General features: G+C 39.7%; 1 protein-coding gene across 5 annotated transcripts in view; it reads right to left on the bottom strand.

Annotated features, from left to right (window-relative positions):
• The window catches only part of ATF7IP (activating transcription factor 7 interacting protein), a 170,065-nt gene that overhangs the window by 131,647 nt on the left and 12,620 nt on the right, over positions 1-25,798 (bottom strand). The window contains exon 1 of one of the 5 annotated variants that reach the window (XM_024193875.2): positions 18,202-18,527. The exons of the other annotated variants lie outside the window; for them this stretch is intronic. The gene's annotated coding sequence lies outside the window, so the exon portion shown is untranslated. Of the gene's footprint in view, positions 1-18,201; positions 18,528-25,798 lie in introns of those variants that run through there. 5 annotated transcript variants of the gene reach the window in all.

The following is a 25,798-nucleotide window of genomic DNA, read 5'->3' as shown; positions in this document are numbered from 1 at the left end:
CTGATTTTTTTTCCTGCTATGATAGATTAATCAGTCTGAAATAGTAGGGCTCTAACAACCACTTACAGAGAGAACCGCAGAAGTGGAAAGAAGATTACTGACAAATGCTCTGTAGAGCAGTCCATGACCAAGGGTGTGAAGCAAACTATTTTTTTTTGTTGGGGGGCGGGGGGAGAAGGGACAGGATGGACTGCAGCTTCCGCTGAAGCTTCTATTTTTTCCACTTAGGAACTGGCGAAATCATGAACAGAGTGGGTTGTCTACAATTAGACTCCATGGGAGCCCCTTCAAATGAACATGCTTGAATGAAAGGCAGGTTTCCAAAGCATACACAAGAAGTGTGCAGCATATGCGTAATCTACCACTACAGGTGGCTATTGGTTTAACAATTCCAAAACCGGGAGCAAATTCCTTATGCAGCTAATGCACAGCACTGGCTACTCTACTGACAACAACAAAGTATTCTGCCCGGAGACGGCAACTGAAAATGAGGCTCTTCGCTATATGGAACTGAATGAAGGTTTGTCATGTTCAGTACCATTGCATTCATGAGAGAAAGTGCTTTCAAATGATACCCCAACTCAATCAATTTCTAAGGACATTGTATTATCAAAACTTCTGAAAAACCTGCAGCGAGGGAAGCAGAGAGTCCCCTCCACCACACTACAGAGGGTGACACCACTGAAATTATGATTCTGTAGATTTTTAGGAGTCAAATGACACCGCCCCCTTACCTTTCTATCACTAACTTACCCATGGAATGAGATTTTTTCTACATTATGCACCTACGCTAAAAAGCAAGAGAGAAGTTAAAATTTTCAGTGTAAGCAGTGACATGGGTAATTTCCCCTTTGGAGATCAAACAAGCAAAGAAGGATTGTGTTGTCTGATATTAATATTTAAATGATCCCAACTATTGTGGGCTCTGAAGTTAATTCTTTGAGGTAGATTGACCTCAGCACAAAGAAAAAAAAAGCTCCAAATTTTCTTCTAGTGTAGTCATTATGGGGTGGTAGTTCAAACCTTTACCTCCACTATTTTGGGAGAAAGAGTTGTCAGCAAAGCCAAGTTAAAAGGGTAGCAGTGCTTTTGATTTGGCAAGGCTAGCTTTTGCAACTGAAACCATTATAACAACTAATGAAAACAGATTTTGAATGAAGTAGCTAAAGTTAGTTAACCCTGAAAACAGAAGATTTCAAAATTTTCCTTACTCTGATGTTTCACCCATTCTGCTTAAGATCTCTACAAGTGTGACAGCAACAAGAAAAAAAAGGCAGTCCCTCAAATGCTGCAAGATATATATTCTCATGTCACAGAAGTGACCTTTCCAGCATTCTCAATATTCAGCAGGCTATTTCTCAGTCTATTCATTAAAAGTAGCTGCACATCATGATTCTCAAAGTGAATGATGATGTTTAAAATAAGATTAGTTCTTTGATATACTTTTATTCATGATTTTTTAAAGGCAACATTCACTCTTCTGGAAACATCCAATGTCATTCCAATTTTAGCCCGAGGATAACCAGCATTATTTTATCACTAAAATAACAGAGAATTGTCCAAGAAACAAATTGGTGTCAATCTAAGAGAACCTACAGATTTATCCATTTAAAAAAGGAAACATATTTTAATTTCATTCTGTGGAATTTAAGCAATTTTTTTTAAAGGAAAAAAGGAAAAGTCATGCTTTAAACTGTTAAATTGTCACGGCTACAATAAAAACAATTTATTTGATATGCCAAACACCAATCAGCTGTCAATCTGCTTAATTGTGAGAGGATATGTTGTTTGCAGCATTGTAACTATGTTAGTCCCAGGATACGAGAGAGATAAGATGGGTGAGGTAATAGCCTACTGAGCCAACTTCTACTGGAGGAAGGGACAAGCTTTTGAGCTTCAGAGTCTGGAAAAGGTAACCAGAGTGTCTAAGCAAAATAAAGGTGGGACAGATTACTACGCGGAAAGGGTTCACACATGTTGTAGACACTTAAAATGAAATGAGCAATTAACCATCCTCAAACCACTCACCACACAAAGGTCCAGTTTCCTCCAGGACAACTGACTTTCTCCAGAATCTCCATAACATTAAATGATCTCCTTCGGAACACCATCTGTGCCACTAAGGATGTCACATACACCAACATCCCTCACCACGATGACATCACTGCTTGCCTCAAAATATCCACAAGACAATGGACAACACTCAGAAATGTACCCAAACACATGATCAAACTCATCTATTTCACCCTTACCCATAATAACTTTACATTTAACAACAAACACTTTGCCTAAACCATGGGAACAGCCATTTGGGTACTAAGATGGCCCCCCAATAAACCAACCTTTTCATACACCACCTCAAGAAAGAATTTCCGGAAAAATGCACCATAAATCCAATGATATACCTGAGAAACATTTTTCATATTTTCATCCTCTGGGCAGATGACCTAAACTCCCTCTCAGATTTCCACCACAACTTCAACACCCACCTGATCCATCAAATTCTCTTTAGAACACTCCCACATAAGCTTCAGGGAAACTACAATCAGTTTCAACCATGGAACCCTACAAATGATTATATACAAGAAACCGACAGTTCATAGCTGAAACATGACTACAAGGCATAAGCCCATGAAGGTGTATGATGGTTTGATTCAGTTTTGTGTTTTTAGGAAAATTATAAACTCATGATTTTCCACCAAAAGCCTCTACTTTCATTTGAGCAATGTCATCTAGATTTGGAAACGTGTAAATTCTCCACTGGACAAGTGCTATTTGGGTTACTTAGATGTTGTAATTGTTCTGGCTGTTTGAATTTCACAAGGTGGGTGAGGTAATATCTTTTATTGGACCAACATCTGTTGGTGGAAGGAACAAACTTTTGCGCTGCACAGAGTACTTCCCAACCAGAGCATCTTAGGCCATGTCTACACTACACAGTTTAGTCGACATAAGGCAGCTTATGTCGACCTAACTGTGAAAGTGAACACACTACAACACTCCTCCTGGAGATTTAACTCTCCTGCTACGCCAACATAAAAAACCCACCTCAACAAGAGGCGTAGTGTTTAGGGAGACGTAATTAGAGCAACAAAGTGTTAGCGTAGACACTGCATTGGTTTTCGCCCTAAGTGGCCTCCAGAAGGTGTCCCACAATGCTTATTGTGACCGCTCTGGTCACCAGTTTGAACTCCGTTGCCCTGCAGCCAGGTACACAGGCATATGCCCCTCCCCCTTTAAAGCCCTGGGAATTTTTGGAATTCTTCCTGTTTGCTTGGCGTGCACAGCTCACATAGCATCTACCAAGCTGACCATGCCAGCTCCCAGCAGCAAACATGCTCCTATCTGGAGTACACCGGAGTTGGTGGATCTGTTGGGTCTGTGGGGAGAGGAGGCTGTGCAGTCATAGCTTTGTTCGACCCGCATGAACTTTGATACCTATGAGCAGATTGTTTGTGGCATGGAGGAGAAGGGGCATGATAGGGACACACAGCAGTGCTGTCCCAAGATCAAGGATCTGAGGCAGGCGTACCAGAAGGCAAGGGAGGCCAATTGTCAGTCTGGTGGTTTGCCAAAGACATGACTCTTCTACAAGGAGCTGCACACCATCCTCAGCGGCTACCCCAACGCCACTGCCAAGAGCCCAGTGAATACTTCAGGGGGACTGGAGACAGCGGCCAGCAGAGTGAACCCCGAGGACAATGTGGTGGACAAGGAAGTGGAGTTGGAGAAGGATGGGGGACAGATGACAGGGACATCCAGTGGCGTGGCAAGTCAGAACCTCTTTTTTTACTCCAGAGGGGCCTAGCCAGTCCTAGCACTCCGGCTCTGGCACATCTGATGCAGGAGAGGGAAGCTCTAGTAAGTACTCATTGTGCTTTGATACCTAAGGGAGACATGAGATAGTGCTCTGCTTTTTTTAATCAGGATACAAGAGAGATTAGAATAACTAACACAGGCACAGTTTGTATCTGCTTCTCATTCCCCTGGACAGCTAGGCAAAGGGGGCCCTGCAGAAAAGTTTATGAATACCGGGATGTCCTGGAAATTGTCCATAGAGCTCTCTAGGAAACTTTCCTGGAGGTACTTTGCAATCCTCTGCTGAAGGTTTCTTGAGAGGGATGCCTTGTTTCTTTCCCCACGGTAGGAACTTTGCCCTGCCAACTGGCAATTATTTCAGCATGCACTAAAGCAGCACATAGGCAAGCAGCATACGGACCTGGGTCTGCAGCTGCACACCTGCATCCTTGGTTACCCTCAGAGTGAGATATTGGCTGCTATCACCCCAGCCTGTGGAAAATGGTGCCAGTATCCAGAATAGTGGCCCCTAGGCGCTTGTAGTGATACTCCTCTGAACTACCCCACCCCACCCTTTGTCTCATTTTGCCCCTTCCCCCCAGGCCAAACTCACCATGACTGGGACTCTCCCTGTGCTGTGTTCCTGCCATGAGAAAGTGGTGTTTCTAATTTGTTTGGCTCAAGGATACGAGTGCACTCACAATAGTGCATCTGTCTGTTGTTTCTTTAGCTACTGCAGATGTGCCCTTGAGAGTCTCATCCTGCACACTGACTGAGCAGCTCCATCTGATAAGGAGAAAGAAACCGGAGGAATAAGGGAGACATGTTCCGGGAGGTTCTGCAATCCTCTGATGCTTTGGATTGCGAACAGGTTACCAATGCAAAGAGGTTACCAATGAGAAACTGAATGGATAGCCAGAAGAGAAAACGGGCAGGAGCAGATGATACAGCTGCTCCAGTACCAAACAGACATGCTGAGGTCCTGAGTGAACTACTGGCAGAAACATCCATGCTCACCTCCCCTTATGGCCCATACAGAGCTGCCTTCCATGCCCTCCCTACACTCCCTCCCCACATTCTTCACATGTTCCCAGGCCGTTGCAGTATCCCATGCACTCCGCTCTATGGGGCACGTTTCACAATGACTGCTGGACATAAATCCAACCAGGAGAGCCTAATTTGAAAATATGCTCTTGATTTTCATGATCCTTGCAGAAAACAGAAATGTTTTCATCAGTGTGGAATAAAAGTGTATTTATAGAAAGAGAAGGAATCTTTATTAGTCTCCTACGTCTGATGGTTGCCACTGAAATGCATACACAGTGGTAACTGGCACATTTGCACAGTAAAATTTAGGCAAACATAGCAATCATTACGAGGTTCATATTATGGTGCAAGAAAACAATGCCTGGTTAAATGCGTTACATAAACCCAAATCACTAGGGCTCATTGTAAAAATGCTCCTTTAAAGCCTCCGTGATTCAAACAGCTCCCTGTTGAGCCATTCTAACAGCCCTGGTAAATGGCTACTCAAAAGCAGCAGCCAGCCGATCCAGCTCAGCGCTCCATCCTTGTGGAATCTTCTCTCTCTTAGCTTCACAAGTGTTATGCAGAGCACAGCAAGCTGCTATGACAATGGAAATATTTTCCGCATTGAGGTCTAACCTGCCAAAAAGGCAGCGCCAACAACCTTTTATGCAGCCAAAGATACATTCAACAGTCATTCTGCACCTGATGAGCCTGTTGTTGAAACACTCTTTGTGCAGCCAAGGTTGCTGGCGTAAGGCTTCATGAGCCACGAGAGCAAGGGGTAGTAGGCTGGGACTCCAAGGATCACTATTGGCATTTCCACATCCCCAGTTGGAATCTTCTGGTCTGGAAAGAGAGGTGTCTTCTTGCAGCTTTCTCTACAGGCCAGTATTCCTGAAGATACATACATTATGCACCTACCCTGACCACCCTGCACTGATGTCGGTGAAACAACCCCAGTGATCCATCAGAGCTTGCAATAACATAGAAAAATAGCCTTTTTTGTTTATGTACTCTGTCACAAGTTGGTCTGGGACCAAAATAAAGATATGTGCACCACCTATCACCTTCTCACAGGTAGGGAATCCCATTGCCACAAAACCATCCACTATTTCATGCACATTGCCCAGAGTAACAGTCCTTCATAGCAGGAGGTGATTAATGGTTCTGCACACTTGCATGACTGCAACCGCCACGGTGGATTTCGCCATGCCAAACTGATTTGCCACTGACTGGTAGCAATCTGGAGTTGCCAGCTTCCACACAGCAATCACCACTCGCTTCTCCACTATTAGAGCAGTACTCATTTTGGTGTCCTTGTGCTGAAAGGCAGGGGCAAGTGCCACACACAGTTCCAGGAAGGTGGCTTTGCATGTCTGAAAGTTCTGCTGTCACTGCTCCTCATCCCATACCTACATAACAATGTGATCCCACTCAGTGCTTGTTTCCCATGCCCAGATCCGACAGACCACCGTGTGAAGCTGCTCTGTGAATGCCAAAAGCAATCCTGAATTGTTTCTGTCCATGGCACACAGCAGGGTAGCCACCATGGTTTCATTATCAGATTCACAGCTCATGAAGTATTGCAGGATCACCAGCGTTGTGTTCATAACGCCCATCACAATACTGGAGAGAAGGGCAGGATCTATGCTTTCAGACAGAGATGGTGGACATGCAGTTTACAGGGGCTGTTGAAAAGCAGTGAAAAACACAGTTGGAAGCCCATAGAATGATGGGACACAGAAAATTGAATCATGGGATGCTGAGCCCGCCCCTCCATGAGGCACTGTGATCCCTTCCCGGAAAACCCAGCAGCAGATGGTGGTGAGTTGCACAGTGGGAGCGCTACCCACAGTGCACTGCTCTCTGTCGATGCAAGAGCATCAACAGTGGACACACTCCACCAGCACAAGGAGCGTTGTGTGGACGTGCAAAAGTGGTTCAATTACAGCAGTGGATGAACATCGACATAACTTAAGTCGACAACTTTATAGTGTAGACATAGCTTAAGCTAAATACAAAGTGGGACAGATTGTTAAGCATAAGGAGTTTACAGGTCAGGAGGCCATAGTAGGAGGCCACTTTTAAAATGAAGTGGGCAATTACTTCTGCAATCATAGGACAAAGGAAGTTAGTAGGCAGCAGGATGTGTTACAGACTTTTGTAATGGGCCATAAAAATAGTGTTTCTGTTAAGCCCATGTTTTTTAAGTGTCCAGCAGAGTTATGAATTTAAGTTCCCAGGTCCATCTTTTGAAGGTGTTGTGCAGGTTTCCTTTGAAAATGAGGACAGAGGTCAGATATGGAGTGATTACATTGTGAAAAGTGTTCACCATTGTGATAAGATGTCTTTTTTCTTTTTGGTATGCGAGTTCATTTGATTGTGTAGGGATTGTCTGGTTTCACCCATATAATTCTTGTTGTTGAGGCATTTGATGCACTGGATAAGGAACACCACATGTGATAGGCATGTGTAGGATCCATCGATCTTGAAAGCTGTGTTGCGGGGGATATTGATTATCATAGTATTGAATATATGTCTGCAGGTTTTGCATCTGTTGTTTTGGCAGGGTCTGGTGCTGCTTTGAGTTGGTGTGTCCTGGTCTGTGGGGAGCTTACTTCTGATGAGGAGTCTGGTGAGGTTGAGAGGTTGTTTGAAGACCAAAAGAGGGGGTTCTTTCAGGATGTGGTCCCCATCAAATATGGGTGGTAATTGTTTGATACCATCCCATATGGCTTCAAATATGGGTTGACAGGTGACAGCTGGAGGTCAGTGGGTTGTTTTCTTTTTTCTGTATTGAAGCAGATTCTCTCAGGGTATTTCGGTAGCCCGCATTCCATGATGCAATCTACTTCTCTGATAGAGTGTCCTTTTTCAGTGAAGGCAGTTTTAAGTGTGTTTAGGGGTGTATCCTGGACTTTCTTTGGATCACATTCTGTATTATCTGACTGCCTGGCTGTAGATACAGATTTCTTGGTGTGCCTGGGGCGGTTGCTGGATTTGTGGAGGTGAGTGTGGTGATCCAATATTTCTGGACACTTGAAAAATACTTCTTTACTTGCTAATCTTTTCCTGGGATGTGGCAAAATCATTACACACAGTAGGTTATTTCCTCTGGTCTTTCCATTAGGTAACTGCAACCAGCCCAGATACTACTTTTGATGCCTAGAACTGCTTCTGACAACTTCTCTTGCAGCTCCCAGTTGAGAACTATTCAAGCTCAAATGCAAGACGATAATCTACCCAGTCAAGAAGTTCCTTTAATACCTGCCAAAATACCCTCAAAGTGCACTGGCAGAGTGTATTGTTTTTTCCATATCACAGGAAACAGGTAGGGAAGATTTGCATGATGTGGCTGCCACTGGTATAGTGGGAGGGCTTAACCAGCAATTACGTCTACAAAGGGTGAAAGAATCCTCAGTATAAAGGAAATAGAAAGTTGGGCTAAAGGAGAAAAAAAAAATAAAAGGACAAAAATCGGTTTGTCTATCTCCCCCCACAAGAAGCTCGGGGGCTGTTGGAGAAGGACATTTCTGAGCACATGCTGTGAAATGGCCACAGTTGCCAATAAGGAGACAATGGTGTTAGTGCTTCACAAAACATTTTACCAAAGGTTGTCAAGTAAGGACAGTAAGGCCAGAACTGGCAAGTTCTGAAGATGAACTGGATTGACAGAAAAACACACTATTGAGAAATTAGGATTCCAATAAGGGCTGTTCAAGTCTAAAACACTAGGAGAGGGAGACCCAATTCCTGTATCTCATAATGAATAAGAACACCTTCAAATTCAATTTGGTTTTCTGGGTCAGCCATTTCTCCCCACTCCATCCCCCCAAGTATGGGATATCTTCTTTTCTCTTCAGCATTTGCCATTATCTTGATGGTTCCTGTAGCCAGATGCCCCCCCCCCCCATTTGCTCTTTCGAATGCAGTCTGCACTGTTTCCTGTTATGCTGTTACAAAGCCACAAGCAGCAGAAGCTCCCCAATGATGTTAGATAGTTGCTTAAAGCTGCATTGCTCTATATGATCAATTGTATTCATGCTTATGAATATGTAATCAATTAATGTAAGGAATGAGTGACGTAGTGTGAATGAGTGACAGCCAATGGCAAAACAAAGAGGCAAATATCGCCTTTTATGGAATTATAGTATTATCTTGGTGAGGATATAAATCTCGAGACAGGCAGCCACGTGGGTTATCAACAAGGAAACGTAACAGCACGCTAAACTCAGGACAAGACCGGAAGCAGTAGAACCCTCCCGCAGATCCAAAGGGACTTCGGGGACTCTTGTCGCCTTGCAGCCGATCTCCGGGCAGCTGTCACCTGATCACCCTCAGCCACCTGTGAAATTGAAACCAGCATCCGCGTCTGCAGCCTGCTGGCATAAATGTGTTGTGTGTGAGAGTATAATTGCGCAAGTAAGGATGCCAATAAATCAACCCTGAGTGTTGCTCTAGTTCGACCTTTGTGGTTATTTTTTGGCTGGTTCCAAGAACAGGTAACCGTTCCCAAGCAGAAGGGAATTTCATGGAGATTCCACCTCAATTTTAGTTATTCAAAAGGCACCACTGATCAGACTCAGCAGTGGTAACCTAAGTAAGAATCCTTGATATCAACTGAGGCAAATAAATTATGTTTGTATACTGCTGGTAGGACCGAGAAGAAGAATTTTATCTTAAATTTATTTTCGTTACATGAAGTAATTCAGCCACTTCAAGTCCAGGATGAGCCTGAATTCTCCTGATTTGAGAATTATGAAATATCTTGGACACCGCACTCCACCATCACTACCTCTTTGAAGTAATATTTTGGGTGAATACAGGAAATGGCACCAATGTTGATCAAATGGGTTAGCATGGTAACACGGTTTCTTCTGATGATCAAGAATGTGATTTGGAGAGGTCAGGGTAGAGAATGGAATTCTCTGAACTACCTCCCCCACCACAAGTAAAATGACCCAATTGTCTAAGATAATTATGGACCATTTTTCCAGATCCTTAAGTGAAGAATAAGAAGAGTCTGAATTGATTTCTTTTGCCTTTGCAAAAATCTTCAAGTCCTCCCTGCAAGAGGAACATTTTTGTATCTGGATTTGTGATTAGATAAACGAATCTAGCTCCAATAGAAAACCTTTTCCAGAGCTGAATCTGTGTTGTCACCTAAGACTCTGATGCTCTTAAAAGTACTAGAAGTCTTGACTTGAAAGGAAAAGTCACAATGTGCCAGACTTTCTACAGGATCAGAACTACAAGTTATGGTGAGCCATAGTGAAGGAACCAAAATTGTTTGCTTCAAAGTGAATGGAGTCTTAAAAAAGAGAACCTGAAATACATTAGAAATATAGAACAAATTTTAATAATTCAATTCCTCAAAAAATTCTGTGAAACTTGTAAAAATGTAAGAAATTGGAAGCCACAGATGGCAAAGTGAAATAAAAATCATACAGTTTGATCTTGTGCCCACACTTTTTAGGTACATAACATACTTAGGGTAGCCCAAAGAGTAACACCACTTTCACTTCAGTGTTTTTGGCAGTAGTTATTGGCATTGTGGACATCTGTGACCATGGTATAATAGCCCATTCGGTAAATAACAGTCATTTTTCTATTAATACCACTGCTTAGGAAGACTTTATGGTTAAGAATGTGTTTGAGCCTTCTGGCCATTTAAGTGTAAGCTAATTTACTGTTAGGAGAAAGAAAATTCTCAGTAAAGAAAGGGGGCATTAAGAGATATGAACGTTTAAACAGACATTTAACCCAGAAAATTGAGTTATAGGTAAGTTGGCCTATTTTTATCAACAGTAATGCTCTACAGGGTAACTCCTTAGCATGTATCAAATTTAGGTTTCAGAACATAGGGAACATTTCACTCTGAATGGAGTGTCCTTCTTGATCTTGTCTCACTACCTTAATTTTTATTTCATGTCATCTGTTGCACGAGAGAAAACTGAAATTGATGCAGAGCTATTGTACTTAAAATTATCATTGCAGACCAATTTTTTTCTAATCGTTTAAGAAGAAATTGTGGTTTATGTAAACACTGAAAAAAAGAAGAAGGATGCTAAGGCAATCACTCAAAGGAAAATGTGCCTTAGTTATCAAGTTTATTTTTCATCCAAACTTTCCTGGCTCCAAACTTTCAGAATAGATAGGTTTAAGCTACTCATGTGTGTTTTAGAATCACTTTCTGTAAGGAAAGATTTGTGAAGGTTAGTCACTACTATGAATGTTACAGTATACAGAATGTGAGTGAACAACAGTATAGAAGAATATTTGTGTGTGATCAGTATAACCTTTCATGAATAATGTATGAGATTTTATAATTTTATAGTTAATATTTTTCATATATTAACATATTTATAGAACTTGAAAATATTAAATTTGTGTAAATGGATGTAATGTGATATTTCTGAATCTGGACACAGCACAAAATGAGAACTCAGTCATGTGAACTGCTCAATTCATTTACATGGGTGTTTAGGATTATTGGAACAACAAGTAGTCTGGTGGCACCTTAAAGTCTAACAGATTTATTTGGGGATAAGCTTTCGTGGGTAAAAAACCCACTTCTTCAGATGCAAGAATTGTCAAAAATGTAGTAGTGCAGTAGTGCAAAAAAACCTAGTGCAGTATTCTAACAATAGTCAGCACCAGATGCTTCAAAGAAAGGTTCAAGAAATACCACAGAAGACCAGTGTAAAATAATCTGACCCTTATGAAAGTCTCATCCTAACCAATAATAATAGATTGGCTTAAACCCAATAACATGAGGTTTTATATCCATTCCACAACTCTTTTTAGAATTACATATCATAACTCTGAAAATTCTTATTATCCACATAAGTGTCCTACCCCTCTTTTAATCTTGCTAAAATCTTGGTCCCAATGATATCTGGTGGCAATGAATTCCACAGTCTAATTATGTGTGAAAAAGTAATTCCTCTGAATTTGCTGCTTTCAATTATGCACCATCTTCTTTCGGCAGAAACTTGTAGCAACACTATTGTGTCAGAAGACTCAGTAACAGAAATGGAGGCTCTGAAGACAAATGTTAGGACATCTAAACCAGAAATGACATGCCCAACAAGCTAAACCTGTATCATCTCAGTTTGTTCTGGCTCATTTTTGGGATGATACTTAGCAAAAGAGGTAGAAGAACAAAGATGTACAAAAATTCTTGGCTCGAATCCCAGCGGATTGTATCCATGAAGTAGTTAGGATCTCAGATAACTTCAGAACAGAATTGAAAGAATATCATGTTGCCTTTTGTGGCAAAAAAGGTCTAATTGAGGAGTTACCTGACCACCTGAAGATGGAAGCAGTGACCTAACAAACCTTTCACATGGAATACTGTATTTCAAAGCAGATCATCAGCTAAGACTTTGTTCTTGTTGGGGAGATGAACCTCCAAATGAAATGATTTGATGCAGGATGCAGGATTCAAAAAAATTGAACATCACTTGATAAAGTAGCAGAGAATGAGCTTGTCCTTGTCAGTTTTTATAAAATTCATGGCATAGGTGTTTTTTGTCAGAACTTACACGGATCTGCTTGATTTGAGAGAGGAAAGCATGAACATAAGAACAGCCGTACCGGGTCAGACCAAAAAGTCCATCTAGCCCAGTATCCTGTCTACCGACAGTGGCCAATGGCAGGTGCCCCAGAGGGAGTGGACCTAACAGGCAATGATCAAGTGATCTCTCTCCTGCCATCCATCTCCATCCTCTGACAAATAGAGGCTAGGGACACCATTCCTTACCCATCCTGGCCAATAGCCATTAATGGACTTAACCACCATGAATTTATCCAGTTCTCTTTTAAACGCTGTTATAGTCCTAGCCTTCACATGGAAAGTCAGACACAAATTGCCCTCAACCTTAGATCACTTATATAAAGCCTTGTCACCTTACAATTCCTAAGGACTTGAACTGCATAATGATCAAAGAAAGCTTCTCAGCCAATGCCAGACGCATGTGTCACAATTATAGCCAATAGTTGAAAAGTACAGACACTTTTGCAGATATTCTGGGGTATTGCCCACGCAACAGAGCCTCCAGGATTTTCTGAGGCACAGTCATAACTAAGGAGGCTTTTGACTAGTTTTGCCTAGTATATAATTTTTAAACCAACCTTTTTGGAATCTTACCATGAATCTGTTAAATCTTATTAATATGTACGACAAGTCATGAATCCGTGAATTCCTACAGAAGCAATTTACCTCTGAATTTACTAAAAACTGTCTTTTGGTAAGTAAGCAAGTAGAGATTTGAAGTCTGGAACAGGCCCCATGAATTTTCTACCATCTGAGTAGATTAGATTTCTTGTGGTTTACTCTCAGATCAAGAGAATGAAATAGGGTACACCCTGACTAAACAATCAACTTGATCTCTTGTCCAGACTGCTCCTACAAGCCAGCTATCCAAGCAAGTGTCCATGTGGATACCTTGATAACTTACTTATGTTAACACCACTGCCAAATATTTAGCGAACAAACTTGGAGCTTTTTGGAGACCAAAAGAGTGGGTGATACAGCTGTCACCAGCTAGATATATAGTGCCACGTGAGGAAGAGGGGTTTGGGCAGCAGGTGCCTCTGTTATGTGCATTTGATCTCAAGATATTGGACGACTCCTATTCCTAAGATCAGATCTCGATGTGTCTTTTTTTCCCTTTGGAGTTTTAGAGTGGAATTAAAATGGAGTTAATATTGGTGTATTGACTGCACTAAAGCTCCAAGGCACTAACTGAATTCTTCAGCATGTTGGTACTGTAGATTCAGAGGCTGAATATGTTTTCAGCGACTACAACGCCTATGCAGAGTACATTTTTTCTGGATCAGCTCAGGATTCCATGGCTCTCATGACAATCATAGGACTGCCCAAAGTGGCTTCTGGCCTACTCACATAACTGGTCACACTCTGGATCTAGTATCCTGAATGGATTGGAGGTAGGCAAAGTTAGGATGCCCTTCTAACAGGAGTGAAGGACCTGTTCTAATGGGACATCATTGGACACCAAAAGAACATGAAAATTTACAGATGGTTCTGAGGAATAACATTATTAAGCTGATAGTAAAATCTTAAAAGTGTTAATAATAGTTTGTCGTCTTCCCCCTGGATATGGTGATGCCTAAACATCCTCACAAGTAAGCACTGTTTACAGATGACCTGTGACAAGTAATACAAAAGAGAGAAAATGGCTAGAGTTCTATTAGTGGAAGTCTTGAGCTGACTTTAATCAAATGCATCATATAGAATTTGTACAGTCATTTGCCGCGGCTGTTTGGGAGACAAAGTTGCTTCTTCTCCAACATAACGTTAATTCACCATAGCATTTGCTAACTCTCTCACAGCTAACCCACTGGCAGTTTGGTGAATCTGTGCTGCCTCCAGTTCATATTTTTTCAAAGAATTTTCGTGTTACTTTGCAGATATAAAATGCTCAGATTTTTAACAGAATTGTCTGCCTCCATGCAGAAAAGGAACAATGTTAATTCTTGTCAGAATTAAGTAAATTACTTATTTATAGATTCATAGTGTTTAAGGCTAAAACAGACCATTAGATCATCTGGACCAGTGGTTCTCAACCTATTGTGGGCCGCATATGCAGCTCTCTATGTGTTATGTGGGCTGCATCCACACAATATCTATACTACCTGAATGGCCCTGAGAATGGCACATGGGCCACAGCTGTGTGCTGATTGTGCCACAAGTGGCCTGCAGGTCACAGGTTGAGAACCACTAATCTAGACTGAACTCCTGAATAACACAAACCACTAAATTTCACCCAGTCAGCCCTTTATTGAGCCCAATAACTTGTTTGACACAAACATACTTTCCAGAAAGACATCCAGTCTTGATGTCTTCAAACCAAGAGCCACAGAATCCACTACTTCCTCTGGCACTTTGTTCCAATGGTTAATCACCCTCAATGTCGAATTTGTGTCTTCTTTCTAAACAGAATTGGTCTGGCTTCAGCTTCCAGCCATTGGTTCTTGTTATACCCTTTCTCTGATATATTAAGAGACTCCTTTCACACCTGGTATTTTCTCCTTGGGAAGGCACTTATACACTAACCAAGTCACATCTCAATCTTCTTTTTGATAAAAGGGTTCAATCTGTAAGGCATTTTCTCTAACCTTGAATCATTTTTGTAGCTCTTTTCTGCACCCTCTCCAATTTTTCCAAAATCCTTTTTAAAATGTGGACTCCAAAACTGGACACGGTATTACAGCATCAGTCTCACCCATGCTATATTCAGAGGTAAAATCACTTCTCTAGTCCCCTATTCATACATTCTAGGATCTCATTAGCCTTTTTTGCCACAGCATCACATTGGAAGCTCATGCTGAATTATCTGTCCACTATGAATCCCAAATCCTTTCCAAAGTCATTGCTTTCCAGGATATAGTGCCCCACTCCATATGTATGGCCTGCATTCCTTGATGTATAACTCTGAATTTGGCTGTACTGACATGCAATCTGTATGACTGCCTTGTCCTCCTCATTATTTATCACTCCGTTAATCTTTGTGTCATCTGCAAATTTTATTCAGTGATTTGATTTTTTTACATTTACTTCCAGATCATTGATGAAAATGTTGAACAGACATGCCTTAAAACCAATCCCTGAAACTAGAAACACACCCATTCCATTATAATTTAGTACTACTATTTTTTCAGATCTCTTACTCCACTTAATGTGTGAAGTATTTATATGGTATAGTACTAATTTTTTTAAATCAGAATGTCATGCAGTACTAAGTCAAACACCTCACACAAGTCTATTACATCTAGGCAGTGACCTATATCAACCAAATTTGTAATTTCAAAGAACACAATTGTTTGACTAGACCTATTTTCCACAAAACTATGTTGACTAACATTAATTATATTGCTATCCTTTAATTCTTTATCTTCCAAATCCCGTATCAGCTTCTCCATTATTTTGCCTGGCACTGATATCAGGTTAACTTTTTGAATATTGCCACAACAAACTTCCAGAATTCTTCCAGAATTTCTCCAGTATGCCAAGATGTACTGAAAGCTATCAGTGGGCCAAAGATCTCCTCAGCCTACTCTCAAGGACTCTTGAGTGCAAGTTCCTCAGGCCTTTAAAAATCTCTACTAGATGCTGTTTAACATCCTCAGTGACTAATGAACTGCAAGGCACTTCAACGTATGTGATATGAATACCCCACTCAGTTTCTGTCCAAATACGGAACAGAAATATTTATTGAACACTTCTGAACTTTCTGCATAATTTACCATCTTCATCTAGTAACAGGTCTAAACCATTGCTAGGATTTATTTTGTTCCGAATATACTTAGCCCTGCCAGCCATGAATTTCTCCCTGATGTCTAACTTCCCTTATCAATTTTCTACACTTCATAATTTTTAATTCATATCGATTCATATATACTTTCCTTCCTGACCCCTCCAATCCATTTGTTATATAGTGCTTTACTATTTCTAAATTGCTGCCTTCATTTTACCAATGAACCAGGAAGTGCTGTTAGCCAAAGTTGTGCTCTTTTCTCAACTGTGGCTTTTTGTTCAACTAAAACTTGTTAAGAACTCTCAATGTTGAGATTATGGAGTCATTCTACTATTTTAATACATTTTTAACCTGACACACAATTACAAACTAAGAAGTTTTTGAAATAACAGAAGGCAAGCAAACCTATGGTCCATAATAAAGTCTTTTCTTTTTAGTAAGAAAAACTGTTGCAGATTTTGGTGCTGAAGTATATAAAATACAATCTGCAGTTAGTCCAAAATGTTGATGTTCAAAACTTTCTTCCTTCCCCTATCCCCCCAGGAGTATATTTCATTATTCATCTTTCACCACTTTCAAGTTCTCAGTTTTATTAATTTCTCTGAGCTAATTTTCCCCTCCTTGTTGTTATCCAGTTCTAATGCACCCTTCTAGCATGACTGTATCTTCTTTCCTGGTCTCTACTAACACCGTACTTCAGAACTGTCCTGTCATATCTAATCACTGCCCTCCAGTTTTCTTCGTTCTACTCCATCCTATTACTTGCGGAATGCAGCTCGCAGCCTTCCCCCAATTCCCCTCCAATTTCATTCAGTTTAATTAAGCTCCCCTGACTTTCTCTTAGTCCTGATCAGCTCCCTTGACCAGTTCCATTCTTCCCTGTCTCTTTTTCAATTGCTGGTCTATTCCTTTAAGTAGCCCCTTCCCTTGTTTTCTTTGGCCCTGTTCACATCCCTTAGTCTCATCAATTCCTTCTCACCTCTTTTCCCCAGCGCTGTTCATGTTCCTTGGTCATACTCCCTACCTTCCCTATCTCTGGCACAGCTTGAAACCTTCTTCAGCACTACTGTCTCATCAGGCAAGAGGCAATATGAGCGTATTCACATGCAGAACTGGCACATATCTGCCAAACACAGTTCTTACATACACAGTGAAGAGATGCTAAGAGTTCTACAGGTGCATCCATACACAGTATAAATTGCAATTAAGAATATTTCTGACTGTTAAAATGTGTTTGGTGTATAGCAGCTAGTTTCTTTTGTCAATATCACTGATGGGGAGAAAGATAGAAAGCAAACATCCTATTATAATTTGTTTACTTTGCCTATTTACAAATACACATATAGTGCTTTCATTTGGGACAGATACAAACTCACATGTGTACATGACATTCACAGATGACAGTTCAGAGTACAATATTTTAAAGATCAGTTTTGCCAGCACCTGTAGAAGAGAATTTAAACCAGAAGCAGTTTGTTTTTAAACGTAGGATGGTGCAATTATATCTCATGACACCCAGCAAGTTAAAAAACATCACTAGCAGATTTAAGTTTCTGAAACTTTCTCCTCTTTATAGGGAGTAAGTTTGCAACAATGTCATGCCTCCACATGCATCAGTTGGTGTCACTGTAGAGAGAAAGCAAAGTGCTAGCAAAATAAATAAATAAATATATATATATATATATATATATATACACACACACACACACACACACACACACACACACACACACACACATACATACACACACACATACTTGAAGCACACACAAAGGAGTAAAAGTGGCATCTGTGTGTTTTCTGGGATATTTTAAAGCCTTTAGTTCAACTCCCCAATGAAAGCATTTTATGGTAACTACAAACTACTCTCCTTGCAGCAAGAATAAGCCAAACATAAAAAATTATATTAAAATAAAACAAGCTTGACTTCCAGTCTCAAAAAAACATTTGTTACATGTAATTCTCAAAACTATGCTTAGTGTCCCTGGCATTTTGCCAAAAATAAAAAATAAAAAATAAAAGAACGTAAGTGGAAAAAGGAAGTTGGCAGGCCTCTGAAAGATCAGGGCAAAGAAGGAGCTGCTTCTCTTACCTGGAGAACGCTTGATATGTGTCAAATGAACTTCCTCCTCTATATAAGCCACAGGCATTTAGCTCATTTGCATAAATATCAAAGCTACAAGTAGACTTCCAGGTCGGCCATCTTGAGAATAAAATCTTGTTTCATTTACACACAAGCAGGAATACTGTAGGTTAGACAGCGTGGGCTACTGCACTACCTTTCAGTTAGTGATCCATGTCTGTTCAGTAAAGTATGCTCATATCCAACACTTAGTCACGTGAATACATCAAGAGATGGTATCACTGAAGATCACTAAACAAGCACACTACAGCCTCAAAATGAATGTTGCAACTGAAAGTGTCTAGAATCAGAACTCTTTGTACTGCTTTCTGTGCTGCCAACTATTAGCACTGCAGCAACTATGTGCAGTGAAGTACCTCCCACATACCACACAGTAGTACCAACAGGCATAAATTTATGAGAGCACAAGGCAGCACATTAAAAAAAACAGCAAGCTAAAACTCCTCTGTATTTCCACACATTCAAAGCCTACCTACATTTAGGTGCCTTTTCTATACCTTTTCAGATCCATCAACCCTGTTCTTTCAGTCCAGAAATTAGAATGTCTACATTCCAGGCAACAGAAAGTCCATGACAGATGTTATTTGCTGCCAAAGCTGAGCCAGACTGCAGTTACAGCTAGCTGGCGCCAGTAAAAATTTACATAAAGGGGGCCTCATTTCATGACTAAACTGCAGCAGGATATTGCTGAGTAAAGCCTTCCTTTTTTCCAGTCAGACAACTACTGGTTCTAGAATGTACAGTCTAGTTATTTGTTTACCAGTTGTCCAGATCCAAGTCCCAACAATAAGATTAACAATTAGCTTAATAGAGCTGTGATAGAAAAGACTTTTGTAGGCAATGTTTTAATTAATCAATTTTATTTTTTAATTTATTCCTATGAAGGAGGGCTCAGAACTAACATTCCATCGTTCAATTTGCTTTTAGTAAGAAGGTAGTTGTAATCCAAATAATATTTGAAAGAAATGGATTTACTAAAGCTGTGTATTACTCCTGCTTTTCTTTTAAACCCCTCAGCTCCTATTCCGAATACCTCAGAGCCTCCAAAAAGTAACTGATCAGCCACCAGTTTCACAGTACAACCAATACAATTTTCATCTGCTGTTGACAAGTAACCAGTCTGGCCAGTTGGTTTAATTTAGATGGCCCCTCCCCCCATTTACTTCTCCTTCATCAGGCAGATATAACTGTGGGCTCTAGCTTTTCCAGTTTTTCAAACAAAACAGCTACCGGTAGATACAGAAATCGGTATTTCACCATCTCTCCAACTCCAAATGGTTAATTCAATACAATTTCTCCCTCCTTCCAATCAAAGCCCAGGAGTATTAATAATTCAATTATATATGTTTCTTAAGAACACTTCTATTTAGTTGCTGTATCTTCTGAACACGCAAAAGTCATGTTTTGCTTTCATAAATGGTGTCTGTTTGGGAAAGGGATGAATCTGATCTTCATGCCCTCCTGTCTCATTTGATGTGAGCCTCTTTAAATGAGAAGACTCACCGTCACATCCAATTTTAGTGCTTACAGCAGCTAAAAATGAAAAGCAAAACCACAGTAATGTTAACAGACTTCATATTTAGCAAGAGTGTGTTACTGCAATGTGGCACCAGTTAATGGCACATCTGTGGGAAAAGAAACACAAATGAGCAAACAGGAGTGCTGCTCATCAGTTCCAGTCAGGCAACGTCAGACTCACTCCAGGGCAGGAAAGTCTGCTTTGCTCCACTTATCTCCCTTTGTTCTCTCCAGTTTCTTATTTCTTTTTTAATGTCCCTAGGTTACAGCTGCTACAGAAATGCAAAATTTGCTTTACAGTCTCTTTCCACTGTAAGAGTATTTTGCTTTAGGTTTGGTTCTAGGTAATTAGTTCAGCATTATACAAGTTTTTGATTCCTCACATCAGCACAATGTAGTTTAACTATCTGAGAACTTCTAGTAATCCAAGTTAGTCTATTTTGGTGCTTAGAGATTGCACCCTTCACTGTGGTATCAGAGCCTGCAGTGATGTATAAGACAAGAAATTTTCTCTGTCCAGGAGGAATGCCAGACTAAATCACTCCCATTAACCAATAAACCACACGAGAGACCTGGTAATAGCTTGCTTTGACCTCTGAGAAAATCCTGGAATTCATATTCTATTTCAGCCAAAATCTGTATTTATTAGCACTATCAAATGCTGTATGGTATATTTCTTTCAGTGGTTCTTTTGTCATTTGCAGAGCAAATCAGAAGATATACAGCCTCCTTGTGATTCCTATTTCTGTTAAAGGGCACCAAATGCTGCTAAAAATATAAACTTGCATTTCCCACATACAGTAAATTTGCACTACAACCAGATGTACAGACAGTAACATCCTAGTAAGGTTCCCAGCACAACAAAAAACAGCTATTATGAAACAAGGCCACCTGTGTTTTCTAGCTGGTTTGTATTAAGAATCTTAGCTCCATTCCTCTATTGAAATTCAGTGCCAGAGATTGCAGACAGCCCAAAAGATCCATCTGTTGTGTTAAAAAAGGCACCACCCTGATTCCAGAACATTCGGAACAAAGTCAAGGGCACTCCCTTGGTTTTAAGTTGTTTTCTACTCCTTGCTGCATCCAGTTAAGTGCTCAACTAGTTGTGATTAAGTAGGTTTTCAGATACACAGTGTGGTTAAGGAAAGCAGAAACAGCTGGTTGAGTATTCAGAAACATACCAACTAAGTTTTAAAAGGCATTATAAACTGCTTCCATGAAAAGGGTAAAACTGTAACAGCTAGAGGGCTTGTTAAATCCCACATCGCTGCGGCAACATCTGTGTTTCTCATACAAAGCAGAGTAACCAATATTTAAAAAAGCTAAAACTAAACTAGGTAGTTTTTGTAGCTGCTTCCAAAATTTAGTTTTGTATGAGACGAGTACAACATAGAGTGCATGTACTGTAAGTTAAAAAGTAGATTATTCGCTCATAAATCCCCCAGGGATTCTATTAGTAAAAAAGCCGAAATATTTTTCCTCCTCGCCTCCCCATTTAGGGTGTACTGCTTAGCACAAGCACCTGAAAAGCTTTTATTACACTTGCATTTTTAATGCAGGTTAAACTTGGAACTCCCCCCCTAAAACACACACACTTTCCTAATCTAAAAACAGGATCACCTAAAAACCAGCAGATATATTGCGTTCAAAAAATGAAGGGTAGGTTTTGTTAAAAAACAATAACTTCTTTAGCCTTACCAGCAAAAATGTAAACTGGAGAGACAGGATACCCATGAAAAGCAAATGCTACTATCGTGTGTACATTCAGAAGAAAGATGCAGGACATTCTGCTAAGGAAGAATAGCTTGCTTATTAAGAAAATAATTAGAAATAATTTACTTTGGGTTTGTGTCAAAATTTCAGTTTAAACATATTTATTCAGTAAATAGGTCTTGATTTAAAAAAAGAAACCACAAACATCTAAAAATAGACCCTGACACAGGTAGGTCAATTCTAGTGGTTTAAATTTTGTTTTAAAAAGCTCAGAGGAAAAATTGTTGCACTGGTGTTCTAAAAATCAGACTCTCACTTAACTTCCTCCTTACAGCACCAAATAGCAATTATTCTCACATCACATGGCCAAAAGACTGGCATTTCCCCATACTTCCTCTCTCTGGTTTTAGAAAGGCAAAGAAAACTACTGATCTCTACAATCTGGAAGCGGTCTATAAAAGCATATACTTATTTGGTCCTGTGTGGTTTATTTCACCGCATAGGGCTGTACCTTCAGAAGGAAGGTAGGCAATAGCCAGCTTCCTCCCGTAGGAGAGGTGAAAGTCAGCTATTATTGGATCAAGTGCTGCTAGCCTGTGACTCAAGAGTCATAATTAATATTGTGCTCCCTCACCTTGTGCTTAAAGAGCAATTCTCAGTTTTACTGTGCTCCTCACCAGCTTTACAGAAGCATCTTTGTTTCACTCAGTTGCAATTTACATTTGGAGCTTCATCCTTTATTAAATGTATACTAGAAAAGTGTAAAAAGGTCTAATCCTACCAATAAAGACAATGCAGAAAAACTAACACTTGACAAACTCATGACTCTCTTTAAGACATGGAATTCTTGAGAAATCTTAATAAAATTTAGTCAATTATAAATTCTAATGGGCCAATTTAACTTTGAAATCACATAATCATAATGAGATTAAATATTCAAATCTCAAAACAATTCTATGTGCTTTGCAACCAGTTGTTGCTACTCCTTGAAGTACCCAGGAAGTGAGCAGCTTGAGAGTGAGTGATTTATGTGCATTAGGGACTGCAGCATTAAGAGCCCATTCCAGTTCAGTTTGAATCCAGCCTGAGATTATTTACTCCCAGAACATCTACTGAAAATGAGAAGATGCAGCTGTGGCAACTGAAACAATTCTGGGCTTTCAGAGGAAAATAAAAAACAAACAAGACGTGTTAAAACAGTTCCAAGTGAGAGTAGGTTCAGAAATGAATGAATCCAAATATCAGCATAAAGTTTCCATGTAAATGCAGATTATAATTTTTTTCTGTTAGTAAAATTCTTTGGAAAGCAACTTCAGAAATATAAATGAGTATAAGTTCTTTGCCAATGATTGTTTGGCACTCTTCCCAGAAATTCATATTTATTACTAGCAAGAGCGCAGTCTCAGGAGTCTATCTTCCAGATTTACTTTGTGTCAGCACCAAAGTCAATCCTCTAGAACGCCATAAGGCTCAAATGGAAAAAATGATGCAACACCAGAAGTGCAAGAACGATCAGCAGAGACTAACAAAGCCCCACTGATAACATCATATTTGAAATGTATAGCAATCATTCGGTTAAAAAAATTGGTATTAACCTGTTAGAAACTCTTATATCTTTAACACTACCATTAGTGATTCATGTAAAACTATAAACAATTAATTCTAAAATGAACCAAAAGAACGCACTTTCACCCCAATTAAGTATTTAACTGCTTTATCCCCATGAATATGAACCAATTATTTTTGCTTCCTTCCCCCTAATAAAAAAACATTGTTAATGAAAAGGTAGTTGTGGGACCACTAGCCAGCAGTATTAACACCTAACAACTCGAACGCTCATGACCCTGAAAATGAGGATATTTGCATTCTATATGTAACAGCAGTTCAAGCTGTAACAAACGTTTTAAACATTCCAAAAACCACGTTAAAAAAAGAACCCACAAAAACCATCTGTCTAAGGCTTCCTGATGAGCAAGTCATTTCCTGCAGCGCTTGGAAGAAAGATATTGCTTCTAAAATGGCCTTCCAGGAGGGCAAAGCAACCCAAAACAAAGCAACGTATAAACACCAAGGAAGAAGGGAGAACAGGGCAGAAGGAGGAGGAGAAGGAAGGAGAGCTTAAATGGTTAAGGCAAAGAATGGGAAGCCAAGAGATTTCCTGTGTGGCCCTGGGCAAGTTCTCTGTGCCTCATCATCTGTAAAATGGGTATAATTTACCTGCACCACAGGGAAGTTGTGGGGCTAAATTAAGCTCTTTAAAGGGGAATCAAAATCCTCAAATGAAGTGCACTTACACTGTGCCTACTATTATTATGAAGAACAACAGGAAGAGAGAGAGAGAGAGAGAGAGAGAGAGCGCGCGCACAGAATCACCCACCTCAGTATATCTGTAGAAAGGCGTTACTATACTCATCCATTGTCTGCACTCACAATGGAACATAGCACAGCAAGGATTAACATAAATCAGAAACAGAACAGGTACAGCAGACTTGATAATTAAATTAGAATTATCTGAGAATTTTACAAAATAAAAACCTTCAGAACTCCTCCCCTTCCTGTCTGCACTAGCTGGCAGCTGCTAGAGAGATTTTTGTACCTAAAATCATCATCTCCCCCGGTTATTGCAAAATAGAGTATTATTTCAATTTAAAGATATGCTGAGAGATATGATAAAATTTTCTCCCTTTGATTTGGACAATATCGGGCATTAGCATTTGGATTAATCAGTAATGCAATCACACTGCTTTAAAAACACAGAAACCTCAGGAGACTTTTTAAAAGATTCTGCTGGGTCAAAATGACTGATCTGCACATTTTGAAGAAAACCAGAAATGCACCTGTGTGGAGGATGGGAAGGAAGGAATCCCACTGGCTTACGGCAAGAGGGAAGGTAACCAAATACTAAATTTGATGAATATACAAAAAAAATAATAATATTTTTGGGAAAATAAATGGAGTGATGGAAAAATTAAGAGATTTATGAGTAAGAATTCTGGAAAGAATCCCAAAGCATTTAATATCTTAACTATTCTCGCTAGTCAACCAATAAATACCACTGAAAACAACTGAAACAGTCAAGGCCAATGAATAAAACTAAGACAGTATTAATTAATAATAAAAGAATAATAATAATAATATAGTACCAGGAATAGTAACTGCTTCAGTTCCATTTCCTGAATATAGGAAACAATCTCCCCATATGATAGACCTTTATTTCTCTGAAAGTTCCCCACACAGTGATCAATGCATGCATTTAATTACTGAAAGATTTATTCAACACAAGCAAATTGCATTCGAATTCTCATATTTTAATAAAACACTTATCTACCGTTATCGTAAACACATAATAAAGATGCACACCTAGTTTTTAGGAGACCCACCCTCCGCACTATTCTGAACCTATCTCCTCAGAGCAGTGTATTCTCATTAACCCCAAAAGAACCATTAGAAATCAGTATGTATAAGCAAGCATTTAGAGATTTTTTTTAAACCACACAGGGCATATTTCATTTATTAGTTATAGAATATGTGCTGGCAGACAAAATTAAATTCATAGACAAAGAATCAAGTCCCTTCCCAGGATTTTAATATTTTTAAAAAGACTTCCACACACAAAAAAATAATTAATGTAGTATCAGCTTCAGATTAGGAAATTGTTTGGTGTCTGTCCTGATCAGTTTTCCTTTTTTGGAGGGTGGGTGGAAGAGAGGTCCTGATGTGCTGCTTGAGGATGTCAAGATGCTATTCCTATTACCAAATGCTTTTTATTAAAAAAAATAAACGCATGGTGAATTTAAGATAGCTAAGGTCAGTACTTGCCAGTGCTAGAAAATCTAAGGGGAGGAAGAGGATAATGCCTGTGTAGTGGAAAAATGCCTTTTTAAAAACAATAGAAAAAGTAGTACTCTACTTGTGCATATGTATAGCCACTTATCCCTTACCTCCATGCCCCAGGGCACTTAGATTCATTAAATAGTCTATATCTAGTCAAACAGACAAGAGAATGCTAGGCCATGTGAAACTATTAACCCTTCTAAATTCAGAGTTGAATGAAAATATACCAAACAAAAAAAGGAATGTATATCTTTAACTTTCATTTCCAGTGTTGTTCTTGTGGTTTCATACTGTAGGTTATTGTCTTAGAATTACAAATAGTTACTACCAAAAAAATATTCACTGTTTAAAAACATGCTGCTATCCGCGTATTATGCGGACGTTTTAAATTTTGAATTTCTTGAGTGTTTCAGGAAAAGAAAAAACACATATTGGAAATAATATGGTTACTGAATGCACTGCTGATCTAATATCCTGATTT

Source organism: Terrapene carolina, unplaced genomic scaffold (genome assembly GCF_002925995.2).
Source record: "Terrapene carolina triunguis isolate 2854851 unplaced genomic scaffold, T_m_triunguis-2.0 Scaffold68, whole genome shotgun sequence".
Lineage (NCBI taxonomy): Eukaryota > Metazoa > Chordata > Testudines > Emydidae > Terrapene > Terrapene triunguis.
This window is presented reverse-complemented; position numbering and strand designations above follow the sequence as displayed.